Raw genomic sequence first — 17,100 nt, forward strand, 5'->3', positions numbered from 1 at the left:
TACAATTGTTAGGGATTTGATTTAGGTCATATTTGAATAGTATAGTGGTTTTCCCTACTTTCTTCAATTTAAGTCCAAATTTGGCATAAGGATTTCATGATCTGAGCCACAGTCAGCTCCTGGGCTTATTTTTGCTGACTGTATAGAGCTTCTCCATCTTTGGCTGCAAAGAATATAATCTATCTGATTTTGGTGTTGACCATCTGGTGATGTCCATGTGTAGAGTCTTCTCTTATGTTGTTGGAAGAGGGTGTTTGTTATGACCAGTGAATTTTCTTGGCAAAACTCTATTAGTTTTTGCCCTGCTTCATTCCGTATTCCAAGGCCAAATTTGCCTGTTACTCCCATGTCTAAATCCAAGCCTCATGCTGATTACGCAAAGTCCTCAACTTCTCTGCAGCACTAAACTTCAGTTAGTAGCTGGTGCAGAATGAATTCCCCCATTTCAAAGTAGATTAATAATTAAAATGAAACTAACATGTGACAACTGGTAGTTCCCTACCAGCATCCATTTCCCTATTTCCAAGTGCTGTCCTGCATTTTTCCTAAGTAACCTTAGCCTATGCATCTCCCATATTAGTGTAAGTCTATATTACCTTATCAGTGATAGGTTCAGTGAATCTGTCATATGTAGCTACCACCTTCTCCTATAAACACCAGTGGGTTCAGCAATGGGCATGTGACATAATTTGAATCAATGATATGCAAAGAGAAGTTTGGTAGGAGTATTGGAGGAATTATTATCTTTCTCTTGAGGGACTGCTGCTAAAAGAGAAAAGAGCTGTTTCTCTTACTCTGGACATTATAATTTTATATAAATGTGAAGACTGAAACTCTTATAGCCATTTCCAGGCACAAGGATAAAGAATGATAAATGGAAAAATTGTAATTTTTCTAATACTGAAACATATTCTACATCTGCCTTTCTACTTATATCAGCAATTTCTACTGGAGAATATTTCGGGAAATACAGCACTGATGAATATAGCCTCTTTTGACAGTAATAATTAATAATGAATTCCAGCCAAAAAGAAAGGAAGGAAGAAAGAAGAGAAAAACCATTGAATAAGCATTTAATTCTTTCAAGTATAGACATAGAACCAAAATAGTAGAAAGGCAAACTGTAAGAATAAGAATGTTACAGAAAGACAAAAGAAGCATTCGAGTGACTTCCCTGGTGGCCCAGTGCTTAAGACCTCACCTTCCAAAGCAGGGATTGTGGGTTCGATCCCTGGTTGTGGAGCTAGGATCCCCTATGGCTTGCAGCCAAAAAACCAAAGCAAAGAACAGAAGCAACGTTGTAGCAAACTAATTAAAGAGTTTTAAAAAATAGAAACCTTCAAAAATTCTAATAAAAATATGAAAACAGACCACAGATCAAGTATATCTGTCATTACAATCAAGGAATAAACATTGAATCAAAGAGCAAAAATAAATTTTATACACTGAAAAGTAATAATTTACTTTTTCTTCAAGCATGCAGGCATATTAACAGAAATTGACCACATTTTAAGGCAGGAGGGAAATCTTAACTAATTTCAAAAGTTGACATCATTTGTGGTTAAAATTAGCTAAAACTGGAAATTAAAATAAAAAATACAAGTACTAAAACACTCAGACTTCCCTAGCAATCCTAAGACTCCCTGATTAAATCCAGTGCTCTGTGATAATCTAGAGGGGTGGGATACAGTGGGAAGTGGTACTGAAATTCAAGAGGGAGGGGACATATATATACCTATAGCTGATTCATGTGACAGAAACCAACATAGTATTGTAAATCAATTCTCCTCCAATTGAAGAAAACTCCCTGCTTCCCCTACAGAGGGCACAGGTTTGATTCCTCGTCAGGGAACTAAGATTCCACATGCTGCTCAGAGCAGCCAAAAATAAAAATAAAAAAGCAATTATATGCTTTGAAAGCGTGAATTATATATTATATGGATTATATCTCAATAAAGTTTTTTTTAATTCAGTATTAAATGAACAAACTGAAAATAAAGATGTTTCAAATAGAAACAAAAGGCATAATAAAAATAATAATAAGGAATATACTGTATAGTGCAACTTGTGGCATATAGTTTAAAAGGCTCATAAGAAAATATAGAGACCTAGTGGCTGTATTACTAACAAAGAATATGAAAATAATTGATTTGAATATTTAATAGAAGTAGTTAGAAAATTATTCTAAGGAAAGGTATCCAAAGGATTGAACAGTGACAAGGAATTGAGAATTAGAAAACAGGAAATTGGTAGAAACAATAAATAATAATAAAACCATTTATTAAGTAAACTAATGAAATTAATTAACCTCTAAATAATGTAATAATGTAATATTTTAAAAATCATATAAAGAAGCACAGATAAACACTAAGGAAATAACCATATATATAATATTTAAAATAATAAGAATACTTTGGTCCTGTTACAAAAACTATACAAAAGAACTGAAAAACTGTATGAAATTGATAATTTTTCAGGAAACAAAAATGATCAAAATTCAACCTTAAGATGTTAAAAACTTCAACTAGATCAAGGGCTATTGAATGAATCACACATTAACTCTCCCAAAACGGACTAGGTAGGTAAATTGTACTAGATAGGTAAATTACATTGATCCTTCAGAAAATAGATTTTGCAATGTTATTTAAACTGTCCCAGAGAAGAAAGAGAAAAAGTTCATTATTTAACTTATATTTACCTAGCCATCAGGATGGGACTTCCCTGGTGGCTCAATGGTAAAGAATCCACCTCCCAATGCAGAAGATGTGGGTTCAATCTCTGGGTCAGGAAGATCCCCTGGAGGAGAGAATGACAACCCACTCAGTATTTTGTCTGGGAAATCCCATGGGTAGAGAAGCCTGGCAGGCTACAGTCCATAGGGTTGGAAAAGAAGTCAGACACAACTTAGCAACTAAACAACAGCAACAGGTGATCATGATATTAATACGAAAACCAAGATTTCCCTCAAAACCCAATTTTGGGTCAGTTTCAACACATAACTGATCAGAACTACAAAAATTAACATGCACACTCTGGCATCCTTGATTTTAGCCTGGAAAGATTCTAAAGTAGAACTTAGTAGTGTCCATCAAAGCCATAGAAAACCTCAGTATGTAATAAACTTTAATCAGATCATCTTTGTGAACCCAAGATGATAAATTAGTTACAACATTAAGTGCTTAGGAGTCACTGAACACATACCACTTTTTTAATCAATTGATTAAAAAAATAATCATAGAGCAGAAACTATAGGGGATGAATATCTGGAATATCTTTAATTTTTAAAACAATTTGCTCCAAAGCCGAAAGAAGTAGAATCATAAAAAATGTGTTGGTTTTTTTAAACAATGAAATTATTCTCTACTCTTTTAAAGGACAAAGATTTTCAGATTAGTGTAAGAAAAATATGCATTAGGGACATATATGTTTTTAATGTGATTGAAAAAACCTTTTTTAACCTAAAATCTAACTTGAGAAGTTAAAAAAGAACAGCAGAAGATCCAGGAGATCTCCCTGACCCAGGGATCAAACCTGGATCTCCTGCATTGCAGGAGAATCTCCAACTATGAAGCAATGACCTAAAATAAAGTGACTATAGTAGGAAAATAAATTAATATACAAAACCACCTTATAGTAAAAATATTTTTTCTGAAATTAATTGTTTAATATAGAATTATTTCTTAAAATTTTGATAGAATTTATCTCTAAAGGACTGTTTTTACTGCAATTTCTTAAATTGTATTAATCTTTTTACATTTTCTATTTCCACTTGGAACATATTTGGCACTTTTTAATCTTTCTAGTATTTCTCCATTTTCTTTCTAGTATTTTAGCATTTCACTCAGTTTTTCAGACATATTACTTGGTTCATAATCCTTCCTTTAAAAAAAAATGTCTGTCTCAACAAGTTATATATGTTTTAAGTGAGGATTTCTTTCACAGTAAAAAATACTAGCTTTAGGAGCTACTGCTTCCAGTAAGTTATTAAAATATTTCCCAGCAAAAATTGTGATAAAATGCTAAGTAAATTGTAAACAATTCATTTTAAAATATTTCTGAGTCTGTAATAAAAGAAAAAATTCATATGAATGTGTAAAGTAAGTCTTTGCAAAGTGTTCTTGCAAAAATTTATAGGGTAACACAGAAAGAGCAGAAATAAATTATGTAGCTTCCAAAGTATTGTGTGCTCAGTTGCTCAGTAGTGTCCAACTCTACCACCCCTTGAACTGTAGCCTGCCAAGCTCCTGTGAAAAAACAAATAAAAGAAAAAAATGGTCAATCCAAAAGAAAACAAGAGAAAAAGAAAGAAAATATAAAAAGCAGGGAAAAGGAGAAACACCAACATATTAAGTATGAACTAAATGACGAGTAGTCATCATTAGTATAAATGGACTAAGAAAGAAAGTTAAGTCTCTCAGTTGTGTCCAACTTTTTGCGACCCCATGCACTGTAGCCCACCAGGCTCCTCTGTCCATGGAATTTTCCAGGAAAAAGTACTGGAGTGGATTGCCATTTCCTTCTCCAGGGGATCTTCCTGACCCGGAGATTGAACCTGGTCTCTCTCATTACAGGCAGATTCTGAGCCACCAGGGAAGCATCTAAAGGGACTGCTGCTGCTGCTAAGTCTCGTCAGTCGTGTCAGACTCCGTGCGACCCCATAGACGGCAGCCCACCAGGCTCTCCCGTCCCTGGGATTCTCCAGGCAAGAGTAATGGAGTGGGTTGCCAAAGGGACTAAGCACTAGTTAATAGTTGAAAATTGTATTAAGGATTTTAAGACCAACACCCATATACTTGCAGTGCATGCTTGGGTGCTAAGTTGCTTCAGTCTTGTCCAGCTCTTTGCAACCCCATGGACTGTATGTAGCTCACCAGGCTCCTCTACCCATGGGATTCTTCAGGCAAGAATGCTGGAGTGGACAGTTGTGCCCTCCTCCTTCCTGACGTAGAGACAGAACCTGCCGTCTCACATTTCCTGCATTGGCAGAGGGATTCTTTACCACTGGAGCCACCTGGGAAGCCCAATGAAAGTGAAAGTGTTAGTCGCTCAGTCGTGTCCCACTCTTCGTGACCCCATGGACTGTAGACCACCAAGTTCCTCAGTCCATGGAATTCTCCAGGCAAGAATACTGGAGTGGGTTGCCATTCCCTTCTCCAGGGGATTTTCCCCATCCAGGGATCAAACCCAGGTCTCCTGCATAGCAGGGGAATTCTTAACCATCTGAGCCACTGAAGCCCGATAGACATGATTAAAACAAAAAGAAGAAATGTCGACACCAAAATGGTGTAAAAAAGAAAATACTACAGGAAAGTCCTAGGTTCCAGTTTTATTAGATTAAGTTGTTCTGAGACTTAAATTATTATGAGAGAACAAAAGAAAGGGTAACTACCTAGTACTAAAAGGTAAGAAACTGTAATGTTTTATGTATGATAAAATGATTTCAAAATACTTTAAAAGTACTACAAGGAAAAATTGAAACAGTCATAGTAGCACATTTTAATGAACTTTTAAGAAACAGATGGCTAACTCTGTTTTTAGAAACATCAGCAAAGATAGAAAACATTTAAACAGTTAAACTTTATCTAATGGCTACGTACCAATTACTCATAAGAGGTGAAAAATATGCATCAGGGACATATATAATTATATGTTTTTAATGTGATTCAAACAAAAAATTTAAACCTAAAATCTAACTTAAGAAGTTAGAAAAAGAACAGCAGAACTAGCCTAAAAGAAGTAGAAAGAAGGAAATATAAAAGGTAAATATAGTGGCACTTCCCAGGTGGTCCAGTGGTTAAGACTCTGTGCTTCTAATGCAAGGAGCAGGGAACTAAGATCCAACAGGATGCACAATGCAGCCAAAAGAAAAAAAAAAAATATATATATATATATGGTAATTAATTCTGAAAAGATAAAAATAAGCAGAAATGCTAATAGGTGATACTTCAAAATAACTAATGAATTTAATAAATATCTCAAAACAAATTAGAAAAAGATAAACTATATAATATATTAATAGTGAATAAGTAGAATAATATATTAGTAATAAATAAGTAATAAATATTTAATATTTTACCAATAAGTAAATAAATTAGAGAAACAATAAGAAAGCAGCGGATCAGAAATACATTATAGGTAAGCTATATCAAATATTTAAGAAATGATTAATTACAGCCTTATACAAACTCAGAGAATTGAAGAATTATCTCTAAATGGTTTTGTGGAGTGTGATAAATTAAATTCTAAAATAGCTTCCCAAATATCCCAGGCTCTAATCTTTAAAAAACGGAGATGTAATTACAATACTGCTTTCCCTTAAAATAGGAACACTGTTTTGAATTATTCAGATGGGTCCATGTCATCACATAAGCTCTTAAATACAGAAGTGAAAGTCAGGGAGAGCCAATAGAAGAGAATGTCTGATCTTGAAGGACTGAGAAAGCACTTGAAGGATTTAGTGAGCTTTTCGCCAGGTTTGAAGATACAGGAGACCATGAATCAAAGAAGCAATGAGAATGGGTCTTTGCCCACAGACAGGAAGAAAGTGGGGGCTTCAGTCCTACAATCACCTGAATTAGCCTTAAAGTGAATTCTACTCCAGAACGTCCAGATAAAAGCCCAGGCTGATTTTTCATCCAGTGAAAACCAGGGCAGAGAATCCAGTACTATCATTCCTAAATTTCTGATCTATAGACTGTGAGATAACAAATATGTATTGTTTTAAGCTGGGATCTAGGCCTACCCTGAGGCAAAGCAATGAAACAATTGTAAAACAAAGGAGAAATTCACACCCAGATGAATTGTTTCTCCCAGTTTGGGTTTCCCTTCCCATTCTGCCTGATTTTGTTTATTTTTCAGAGTCCTCAGGTAGTTGTTTTCTGTATTTTATATAGAATTTTTCATTATAATCAGTGGGAAGCACAGGATCTAGTAGACTAAGTCTGCCCTAGTCATAATCAAAAACCATTCTGTCTATTCTTACTAAATGCCTATTGGACTTTCTCATTCAATTTTTAATATATCTTAATTTCTTTTCAATGTTTCCCATATCCTTTTTTTTCTAAATTACAAATTCTGGTTAATTTATTCAGGTATTTCTTTAGGTCATAAATTTCCTCTTTTTAACCCATTCTTTAGATTTAAAATATCACCAATAATGTTTTGCATTTCTAAAAGATATTTATTTTTTAACTACCTGTTCATACTTGATTTTATTCTAATCTCAGAGGTTCCATCTTTTATTTAAACATTCTTACTTATTTGTTCTGTATTCTATAGCTGTCAATTCTAAGTAGTATGCGAGTACCTAGATCTGAAATTTATTATTTCTCTTCTGCCTCCTCACATGGTTGGTGACTTTTGATTATGAGTTCATTGGCTGATCTGACCTATAAGAAGTTTTGATTGAGAAGGTTTTTGCTCCTGGAAGGAATGAGGGAATGGGACCAACCTGGGATGGCTGTGCAGCTCCCCAAAAGTCTTACCTCAATATGAAAAGAAAATTTTTTCAACCACTTTACTATTTATTGCCCTAGTTCCAACATCTGGTTCTGTGCTAATATTAGCTTCTAACTTCACGGAATCTTTGCTTTTCTAGTCTACTTATTGCTCCCAGCATGAGCCCCAGAACACAGATTTCTTTTTTCTTCTTCTTCTTTTTTTTTTTTTGCTATTTTTCTTTTTGTTTGTTTGATTGTTTGTTTTACCAGTAAGAGACATTCTTAAAGAAATTCAGCAATCCATTAAAAAAGACTTTAATATCAAAAAATTTAATTTTTTCATTACAGAAAATTTTCTCTGAGTAATTCATGTCATGTTGCAGAAAGCTGAGTTTTATCCAAGTTCTCTCTATCTTCCATAATTTTTCATCTGTCATTTCTTCTCTTGTTTATTTTTTATGTCTATTGAATTTATACTTTTTATGTTCTTTGTTGTTCAATCAGACAGACTCTTTGTGATCCCATGGACTGCAGCATGCCAGGCTCCTCTATCCTCCACTATCTCCTGGAACTTGCTCAAATTCATGTCCATTGAATCAGTGATGCTAACTAACCAGCTCATGCTCTGCCACCCTCTAATCCTTTTGGCTTCAATCTTTCCCAGCATCAGGATCTTTTCCAATCAGTTGCCTCTTCTCATCAGGTGGCCAAGGTATTGGAGCTTCAGCTTCAGCCTCAGTCCTTCCAATGAATGTTCAAGGTTGATTTCCTTTAGGATTGACTGGTTAGATCTCCTTGTAGTCCAAGGGATTCTCAAGAGTCTTCTCTAAAAGCACAATTAAAAAGCATCAATTCTTCACCACTCAGCATTTTTTATGGTACAACTCACACTCATGCATGACTACTGGAAAAACCATAGCTTTGACTATATGGACCTTTATTGGAAAAATGATGTCTCTGCTTTTTAATATGCTGTCTAGGTTTGTCATAGTTTTCCTCCCAAGGAGCAAGTATCTTTTAATTTTGTGGCTGCAGCAGATGTTGAAACCCAAGAAAATAAAATCTGTCACTGCTTCCACTTTTTCTGCTTCTGTTTGCCATAAAATGATGGGACCAGATGCTAAGATCTTAAATTTTTAAATGTTGAGTTTTAAGCCAGCTTTTTCACTCTCCTCTTTCACCCTCATCAAGAGGCTCTTTAGTTCCTCTTCAGTTTCTGTCATTAGAGTGGTATCATCTGCATATCTGAGATTGTTGATATTTCTCCTGTCAGTCTTGATTCCAGCTTGTGTTTCATCCAACCTGGCATTTCACATGGATGGTGCTAGTGGTAAAAGAATCCTCCTTCCAGTGCAGGAGACTCAAGAGATGTGGGTTTCATCCCTGAATCAGGAAGATCCCCTGGAGAAGAAAATGGAAATTCATTCCAATATTCTTACCTGGAAAATTCCATAAACAGAGGAGTCTGGTGGGCTACAGTCCATGGGGTTGCAAAGAGTTGGGCACAATTGAATACTCTGCACAGAAGTTAAATAAGCAGGATGACAAAATACAGCCTTGTCATACTCCTTTCCCAATTTTGTACCAGTCTGTTGTTCCATGTCAGTTCTAACTGTTGCTTCTTGACCCACATACAGGTTTCTCAGGAGACAGATAAGGTGGTCTGGTTTTTCCATGTGTTTAAGAATTTTCCAGTTTGCTGTGATCCACACAGTTAAAAGCTTTCTTGTAGACAATGAAACAGAAGTAGATGTTTTTTCTGGAATTCCCCTGCTTTCTCTATGATCCAACAAATGTTGGCAATTTGATTTCTGGTTATTCCTCCTTTAAGGCTTCCCTCATGGCTCAGTGGTAAAGAATCTGCCTGCAACGCAGGAAATGCAAGAAACATTGGTTCAATCCCTGGGTCAGGAAGACCTCCTGCAGAAGGGCATGTCAACCCCCTCTGGTATTCTTGCCTGGAGAATCCCATGGACAGAGAAACCTGGCGGGCTATAGTCCATAAGATGGCAAAGAGTTGCACATGACTAAAGTGACTGAACAAACAACAAACACACACACATACTCTGCCTTTTCTAAACCCAGCTTACACATCTGGAAGTTCTTGGTTCATGTACTGCTGAAGCCTAGCTTGAAGAATTTTGAGCATTACCTTGCTAGCATGTGAAATGAGCACAATTGTATGTTAGTTTGAACATTCTTTGGCATTGCCCTTCTTTGGGGTTGGAATGAAAACTGACCTTTTCCAGTCCTGTGGCCATTGCTGAGTTTTCTAAATTGGCTGACATATTGAGTGCAGCACTTTAATAGCATCATCTTTTAGGACTTAAAATAGCTCAGCTGGAATTCTGTCACCTCCACTATCTTCGTTCATAGTAATGTTTTCTAAGACCCACTTGACTTCACACTCCAGGATGTCTGTCTCTAGGTTTATTTCCTTTAATCTTATTTAAAAATTGCTGTAGTAGGGCAGTGATAAATGAAAAAAAAATCATTCTGCTATTTTTAACAGGAGGCTTATTTTCTTTCTCATATTACTTTTTAGAAATTCTACAAGTGCACATGCATGCACACTTTTACACAAATAATTGCATATGCTTTATTTCCAGCTTAACTTTAATTCATGAGTATTTCCTGTTATTAAAATTATTTGTAAACCTAAGACTAATAATGGTACAAAATTCATTTTAGAGCATCATAAGTATTATTGTTGGATACTTAAGATTTTTTCCCTCACTAAGTAGTATTTACTACAATAAATACAATGAATACTTTTAAGCAATAATCTTTGTGATTACCACTTTCTCAATTATTTTCAAAAATGGTTGAAATAATTCATATTTCTGCCAATAGTAATAGCTCTTCCACTGTATTCTCCTTAGCATTTAGTTTTATTATTAAAAAAGTATATCTGATCAATTTTTATGTACATATACAAACATAATATATGTATGCTTATGTGTGCATACATTATTTTATATTTCATTGCTTATGTTTCAGAATTTTTCTGGACTTTTTGAGTTTAAAGAGTACCCCAATTTCAATTTCTCACCATACATAGACATAGAGTGAGTTAGAAATATATAATATTGCACACAATGACTCTTTAAAAGTAAAAATCTTTTGGAAATATTATTAATAAATCAAACTGAAATTTTCATTTGGCATCTGCTTTGGGCCATAGAAACCTACATGTAAAATATATTCTTTCTGCTTTCAAGTGTTGTAAAATACATCAGGGGCTAAACATAGCAATAAAGCATATGTGTCCAAATCATTATGGAACACAGAGACATGAGTGCCTAACTGAGACCCTGGAGTTCAAGAAAAGCTTTGAGCAAAATAGAACATTTATTTATTCTGAGTTTATAAGATTAATTTTAGACTATGTGAGTATTAAAAAACTAATTTGAGGGCAATACTTATTTTTAGAAACAGACAAAACCAGCTGCTTATAACCTTCTTACTTTCAGCTCACATATGCTCACTATGCCATACAATAAAAAATGGGGATACAATTTCAAGTCAAACTAATTACACTTGATTTTTTTAACCTAATGTGTAAACTGTTGTTGCTCATACCCATTCATTTCTATGGACAATCACAGAAAAGTGCATACACAAGATAAAAGAATGACTCATCTGAAAAAAAAAAAATCTTATAAAAATTTTAGCTCCAAAAAAAAAAAAAAAAAAAATTTTAGCTCCATCATAGAATTTCACAGTGCTGAATACTAAATAAAATTTATTTCTAGACATAACTCAGCTATTTATTGGGTTTGGGTTTATGTTTGTTTGTACATCTAATATATATATTATATATATATATATATATATATATATATAAAACACTCTCTTACATTGCTTTACCATAAATCTCTTTTGATAACTAATTTGTGTTCCTGAGCATTTGCTTTCTCCAAGGGAACAATTTCCAAGAGTTGTGCTGACTTAGTAGATTTGAAGTTTCCCTCTTCTTTCTGGGGAAGCCTTGATTCTGGTCTCTTTATTGTTTATGATCTCAATAGAGCCACGAGCGGCACTGAATAGCTGTGGCTGTGAAAGCACATCCCATGTGATCTCGAGTATATAGCTAAACTCTTATTTGTGTAGAGCAGCAGCCAAATTCAGCCCATTCTTTGCCAATTTTCACTCAGTCAGTATAATTTTATAAAATATAATCTTAGTAGAACTTGGTTAGGCACAGTTTTTAAAGACCACGAAAAGCAGAAGCCAGTTTAGAAAAAGGCATTTCTTGTCTTATGGTGACTTCTGATTTAAGAGATCAAGAAACTAGAAAAGAACATTCTGAACTAATGTTTGTATCCTCTTAGTGTGAGTCCATTTAGACCACACATATTAATGTAAAATTTACCCACATAGAGCCAGAAATGGATTTCTGACAGATGTATTCATTCAGCCAATAAATGTTCTGAGCATTCCCAACGTGTTGGACAGCGTGATGGGTAAGGGAGATACAATATTCAAGGAGACAGCCACAGTCCCAAATCTCATGGCTAGTCAGGCTTGGGAAGTGGGCAGGCAGCAAACAAACAGAAAATGATACAGATATAAACAAACAAACAGAATAATGATACATGATATAAAGAAAATGAACAGTTTTCTGTGATAGTAAGTATAGGGAGAATTAGTTTGGATATATCTGATAAAAGCAATTACTTAGGCTGATGTAAAACTTATGATGATATAGTAAAGAATGGAGTGAAGAAGAGTGATCTTAGTAAGAACATGTTCAAAGGCCCTGGGGTTGAATACAGGAAGTAAGAGAAGATCTGTATGACTGACTAATGGTAATCATGGGGAAATGGGAAAAAAAGAAAAGAATGGAGAAATAACTTTTATTCTGTTGGAGCTGGGGGCATCATGTGCTTTGTAGGCCTTAATAGGGTTGTATAATTTATTCTAAATGCTAGGAAAGCCACTGAAAGATTTAAGGCAGAGAAATGAAGTGATCAAATGTATGTTTTAAAAACATTACTGTGATCACTATGTGGAAATTGATTGAATTGATTAGAAATGTCAGTTGGGGAAAAAGTCAGAACTGATTGCTTATGCTAGAATGTAGTGATGGATGTGGAGAGAAGTGGATAGATTTCAAATATATCTTGACACTGTTAATTAACAGGCATCATGGCTTTGGATTGAGAGATGACCATGAGGATGGTGTGGGAATAATTAGAATGAACCCCAAGCTTGCAGCATGAAAAGCTATGGAAATGATATTGTCATTCTTGGAAAAGAATAGACTTGAGAGAAAATTGTTTAAATAAGGGAATTATAGGTAGAAATAAAAAGTTTGGTTCTAGATATATTTAAGATATTTATTAAACATCTAAATAGAACTGTTTGGATAATCAGAGAACATATGGATATTGAGTCCTAAAGAAAGTGATACTTTACAGATGTGAATTTGTATTTGAAGCTATGGAAATGAGTGTGATCACTAAGGTAGAATTTAAACTAAGTAAGAACCTAGATTTTTGGATGGAAAATTTGCCCAGATGTCTCAAAAACTGTTGACAAGTTTCCACTGGACTGGGAGATCACTAATGATCTTGACAACAGCAGTTTTAGAGGATAAATTATGGCCGAAGCGAGATAGAAGTTGGTTGCAAAGTGAATGGTAGCTCAACAAATGGATTCACAACTCTTGAGAACTTTGTTCTGTGAATGACGATCTGACAAAAGGAACAAGAGTGGGAGTCTACAGGATCTTGTTTTTAAAATGGAAGCTATCAAAGCACATTTATAGGCTATTTGTAAAATTCTAGTATATTTAGTGGCATCAGTGTTGCAGGAAAGAGAATGGATGACTGAATGAGCAAAGTCCTTTATAAGTGAGACAGGAGACATCTCTGGTGGTCCAGTGGTTAAAAATCTTCTTTGAATGCAAGGAACACTGATTTGTTCCCTGGTCCAGGAAGATCCCAAGTGCTGCAGAACAACTAAGTCTGTGCACCACAATTACTGAGTCCACACACTGCAACTACTGAAGTCTGTGTGCATAGAGGCCATGCTCTGCAACAAGAGAAGCCACCGCAATAAGCAGCCCATGCATCACAACAAAGAGCAGCCCCTGCTCACTGCAACTAGAGAAAGCCCGCAGGAGCTACCAAGACCCAGCACTGCCAGAAAATAAAATAAGTAAATAAATCTTTCCTTAAAAAGTGAGAAAGGATAGGAATTAGAGCAAAAATAGAAACACGGATTTTTTCAGTAGAGGATGAACACTTTCTTCACTACATTAAAAAAAAAAAAGAAAAGGAAGATGGAACCAAAAAAAAACAGTATCTATAAAGAGAGGTAAATGAAATATGGTACAATTTATGACATTTTGAAAGAGAATTGGCAAATGCTAAAGAAAGTATCACTGGAGAAGATAAGCAAACAAAAGTATATTTTATTCTGGTAGTATTCCAAGTGATGAGGAGAGATGACAAATCAAGTTCAGACACTCATCTCTGGGATGCAAGGTGGAGGTACCTTGTATTTCCTAAGTTGTTATTGTTCAGTAGCTAAGTCCTGTCAGACTCTTTGTGACCCCATGGACTGCAGCACATGAGGCTCCCCTGTTCTTCACTATCTCCCAGAGTTTGCTCAGATTCATGTCCATTGAGTTGGTGATACTATCTAACCATCTCATCCTCCACCACCTCTTTCTTCTGTTGCCTTCAATCTTTTCCAGCATCAGGGTCTTGTCCAATGAGTCATCTCTTTGCATCAGGTTGCCAAAGTATTGAAGCTTAAGCTTCAGCTTCAGCATCACTCCTTCCAATGAATATTCAAGACAAATTTCCTTCAAAATTGACTGGTTTGATCACCTGAAGTCCAGGGGACTTTCAAGAGTCTTCTCCAACACCACAATTCAAAAGCATCAGTTCTTTGGCATTCAGCCTTCTATATGGTCCCACTCTCACATCTGTACATTACTACTGGAAAAAACACGGTTTTGACTATATGGACCTTTGTTGGAAAAGTTATGTCTCTGCTTTTTAACATGCTGCCTAGGTTTATCATAGCTTTCCTTTCAAGGAACATCTTTTAATTTCATGGCTGCAGTCACTGTCCACAGTGATTTTGGAGCCCAAGAAAAGAAAATCTGTCACTGCTTCCACTTTTTTCCTTCTGTTTGACATGAAGTGATGGGACTGGATGCCATGATATTAATTTTTTGAAAGTCAAGTTTCAAGCCAACTTTCTCACTCTCTTCCTTCACCCCCAAGAGTGTCTTTAGTTCCTCTTTCTGCCATTAGAATGGTATTCTCTGCCTATCTGAGGTTGTTGATATTTCTTCCAGCAGTCTTGATTCCAGTTTGTGATTCATCCAGCTCAGCATTTTACATGATATATTCTGCATAGAAGTTAAATAAGCAGGGTGACAATATACCGCCTAGTCATACTCCTTTCCCAATTTTGAACCAGTTCATAGTTCCATGTCCGATTCTAACTACTGCTTCTTGACCTGTATAGGTTTCTCAGGAGACAAGTAAGATGGTCTGATACTCCCATTTCTTTAAGAATTGTTCGCAGTCTGTTGTGATCCACACAGTCAAAAGCTTTAGCATAGTCAGTGGAGAAGTAGATGTTTTTCTGGAATTGCCTTGCCTTCTCCATGATCCAACAAAAGTTGGCAATTTGATCTCTGACTGCTCTACCTCTTTAACACCCAACTTATACATCTGGAAATTCTCAGTTCACATACAGCTAAAGCCTAGCTTGAAATATTTTAAGCATAACCTTGCTAGCATGTAAAATGAACACAATAGTAAGGTAGTTTGAACATTCTTTGGTGTTTCCCTTCTTTGGGATTGGAATGAAAACTGAACTTTTGCAGTCCTGTGGTCCATGGCTGAGTTTTCTAAATTTGTCAACATAATGAGTGCAGCATTTTAACAGCATCATCTTATAGGATTTTAAGTAGCTCAGCTGGTATTCTATCACCTCCCCTAGCTTTGTTTGTTGTAATGCTTCCTAAGGCCCACTTGACTTCACCTATAGGATTTCTGGCTCTAGATGAGTGACCACACCAAAGTATAACTACTTTCCTTTCATTAAGTCATTTCCTTTCATCCCAGTCATTAAGACCATTTTTGTATAGTTCTTCTGTGTATTCTTATCACCTCTTCTTCATCTCTTCTGCTTCTGTTAGGTCCTTACTATTTCTATCCTTTATCATGTCCATCCTTGCATGAAATGTCACCTTGCTATCTCTAATTTTCTTGAGGAGATCTCTAGTCATTCCCATTGTATTGTTTGCCTCTATTTCTTTGCATTATTCATTTAAGAAATCTTTATCTATCCCTGATATTTTCTGGAACTGTGCATTCAGTTGGATATATCTTTCTGTTTCTCCCCTGCCTTTCCCTTCTCTTCTTTCCTCAGCTATTTATAAAGTCTCCTCAGACAACCTCTTTGCCTTCTTGCATTTCTTTTTCTTTGGGATGGTTTTGGTCACTGTCTTCTGTAAAATCTTACAAACCTCTGACCATAGTTCTTCAGGCATTCTGTCTATGAGATCTATTCTCTTGAATCTCTTCATCACTTCCACTGTATAATCATAAAGGATTTGATTTCAGATATTCGGTCATATCTGAATGGGCTAGTGGTTTCCCCTACTTCAATTTAAGCCTAAATTTTGCAATAAGGAGTTCATGATCTGAGCCGTAGTCAGCTCCAATGCCTTATTTTTGCTGAATATATAGAGATTCTTCCATCTTCAGCTACAAAGAATATAATCAATCTTATTTCAGTATTGACTGTCCGCTGATGTCCATGTGTAGAGTTTCTTGTGTTGTTGGAAAGGGCTGTTTGCTATGACCAGGGTATTCTTTTGATAAAACTGTGTTATCCTTTACCCTGCTTCACTTTGTACTACACGGCCAAACTTGCCTGTCATTTCGGGTATCTATTGGCTTCCTACTTTTGTGTTCCAATCCCCTAAAGGAAAAGGGCATCATTTTTAGTCTTAGTTATAGAAGGTCTTACAGGGTTTCATAGAACCAGTCAATTTCAACTTCTTTGGCATCAGTGATTGGGGCATATACTTGGATTACTATGATGTTGAATGATTTGCCTTGGAAATGAACCAAGATAACTCTGTCATTTTTGAGATTGCACCCCAGTACTGCATGTCTGACTCTTGTTGACTATGAGGGCTACTCCATTTCTTCTAAGGGATTCTTGCCCACAGTAGTAAATATAATGGTTATTTGAATTAAATTTGCCCATTCATGTCCATTTTAGTTCACTGATTCCTAAGATGTTAGTATTCACTCTTGCCACCTCCTGCTTGACCACATCCAATCTACCTTGATTCATGGACCTAACATTCCAGGTTCCTATGCAGTACTGTTCTTTACAGCATCGGACTTTACTTTCACCACAGCATCGTTTCCACTTTTGGCCCAGCTGCTTCATTCTTCCTGGAGCTTTTAGTAAGTGTCCTCTGCTCTCCCCCAGTAGCATATTGGATATCTTTGAACCTGGGGGATTCACCTTTCAATGTCTTCTTTTTGTTTTTTTGTCTTTTCATAGTTTCATGGGGTTCTCCTGGCAAGAATACTGAAGTGGTTTGCCATTCCCTCCTCCAGTGGACCACGTTTTGTCAGAACTCTTCACTGTGACCCGTCTGTCTTGGGTA

Source organism: Bos grunniens, chromosome 4 (genome assembly GCF_055505025.1).
Source record: "Bos grunniens cultivar Pamir isolate PY7600 chromosome 4, Bosgru_T2T1.0, whole genome shotgun sequence".
Taxonomy (NCBI): Eukaryota; Metazoa; Chordata; class Mammalia; order Artiodactyla; family Bovidae; genus Bos; species Bos grunniens.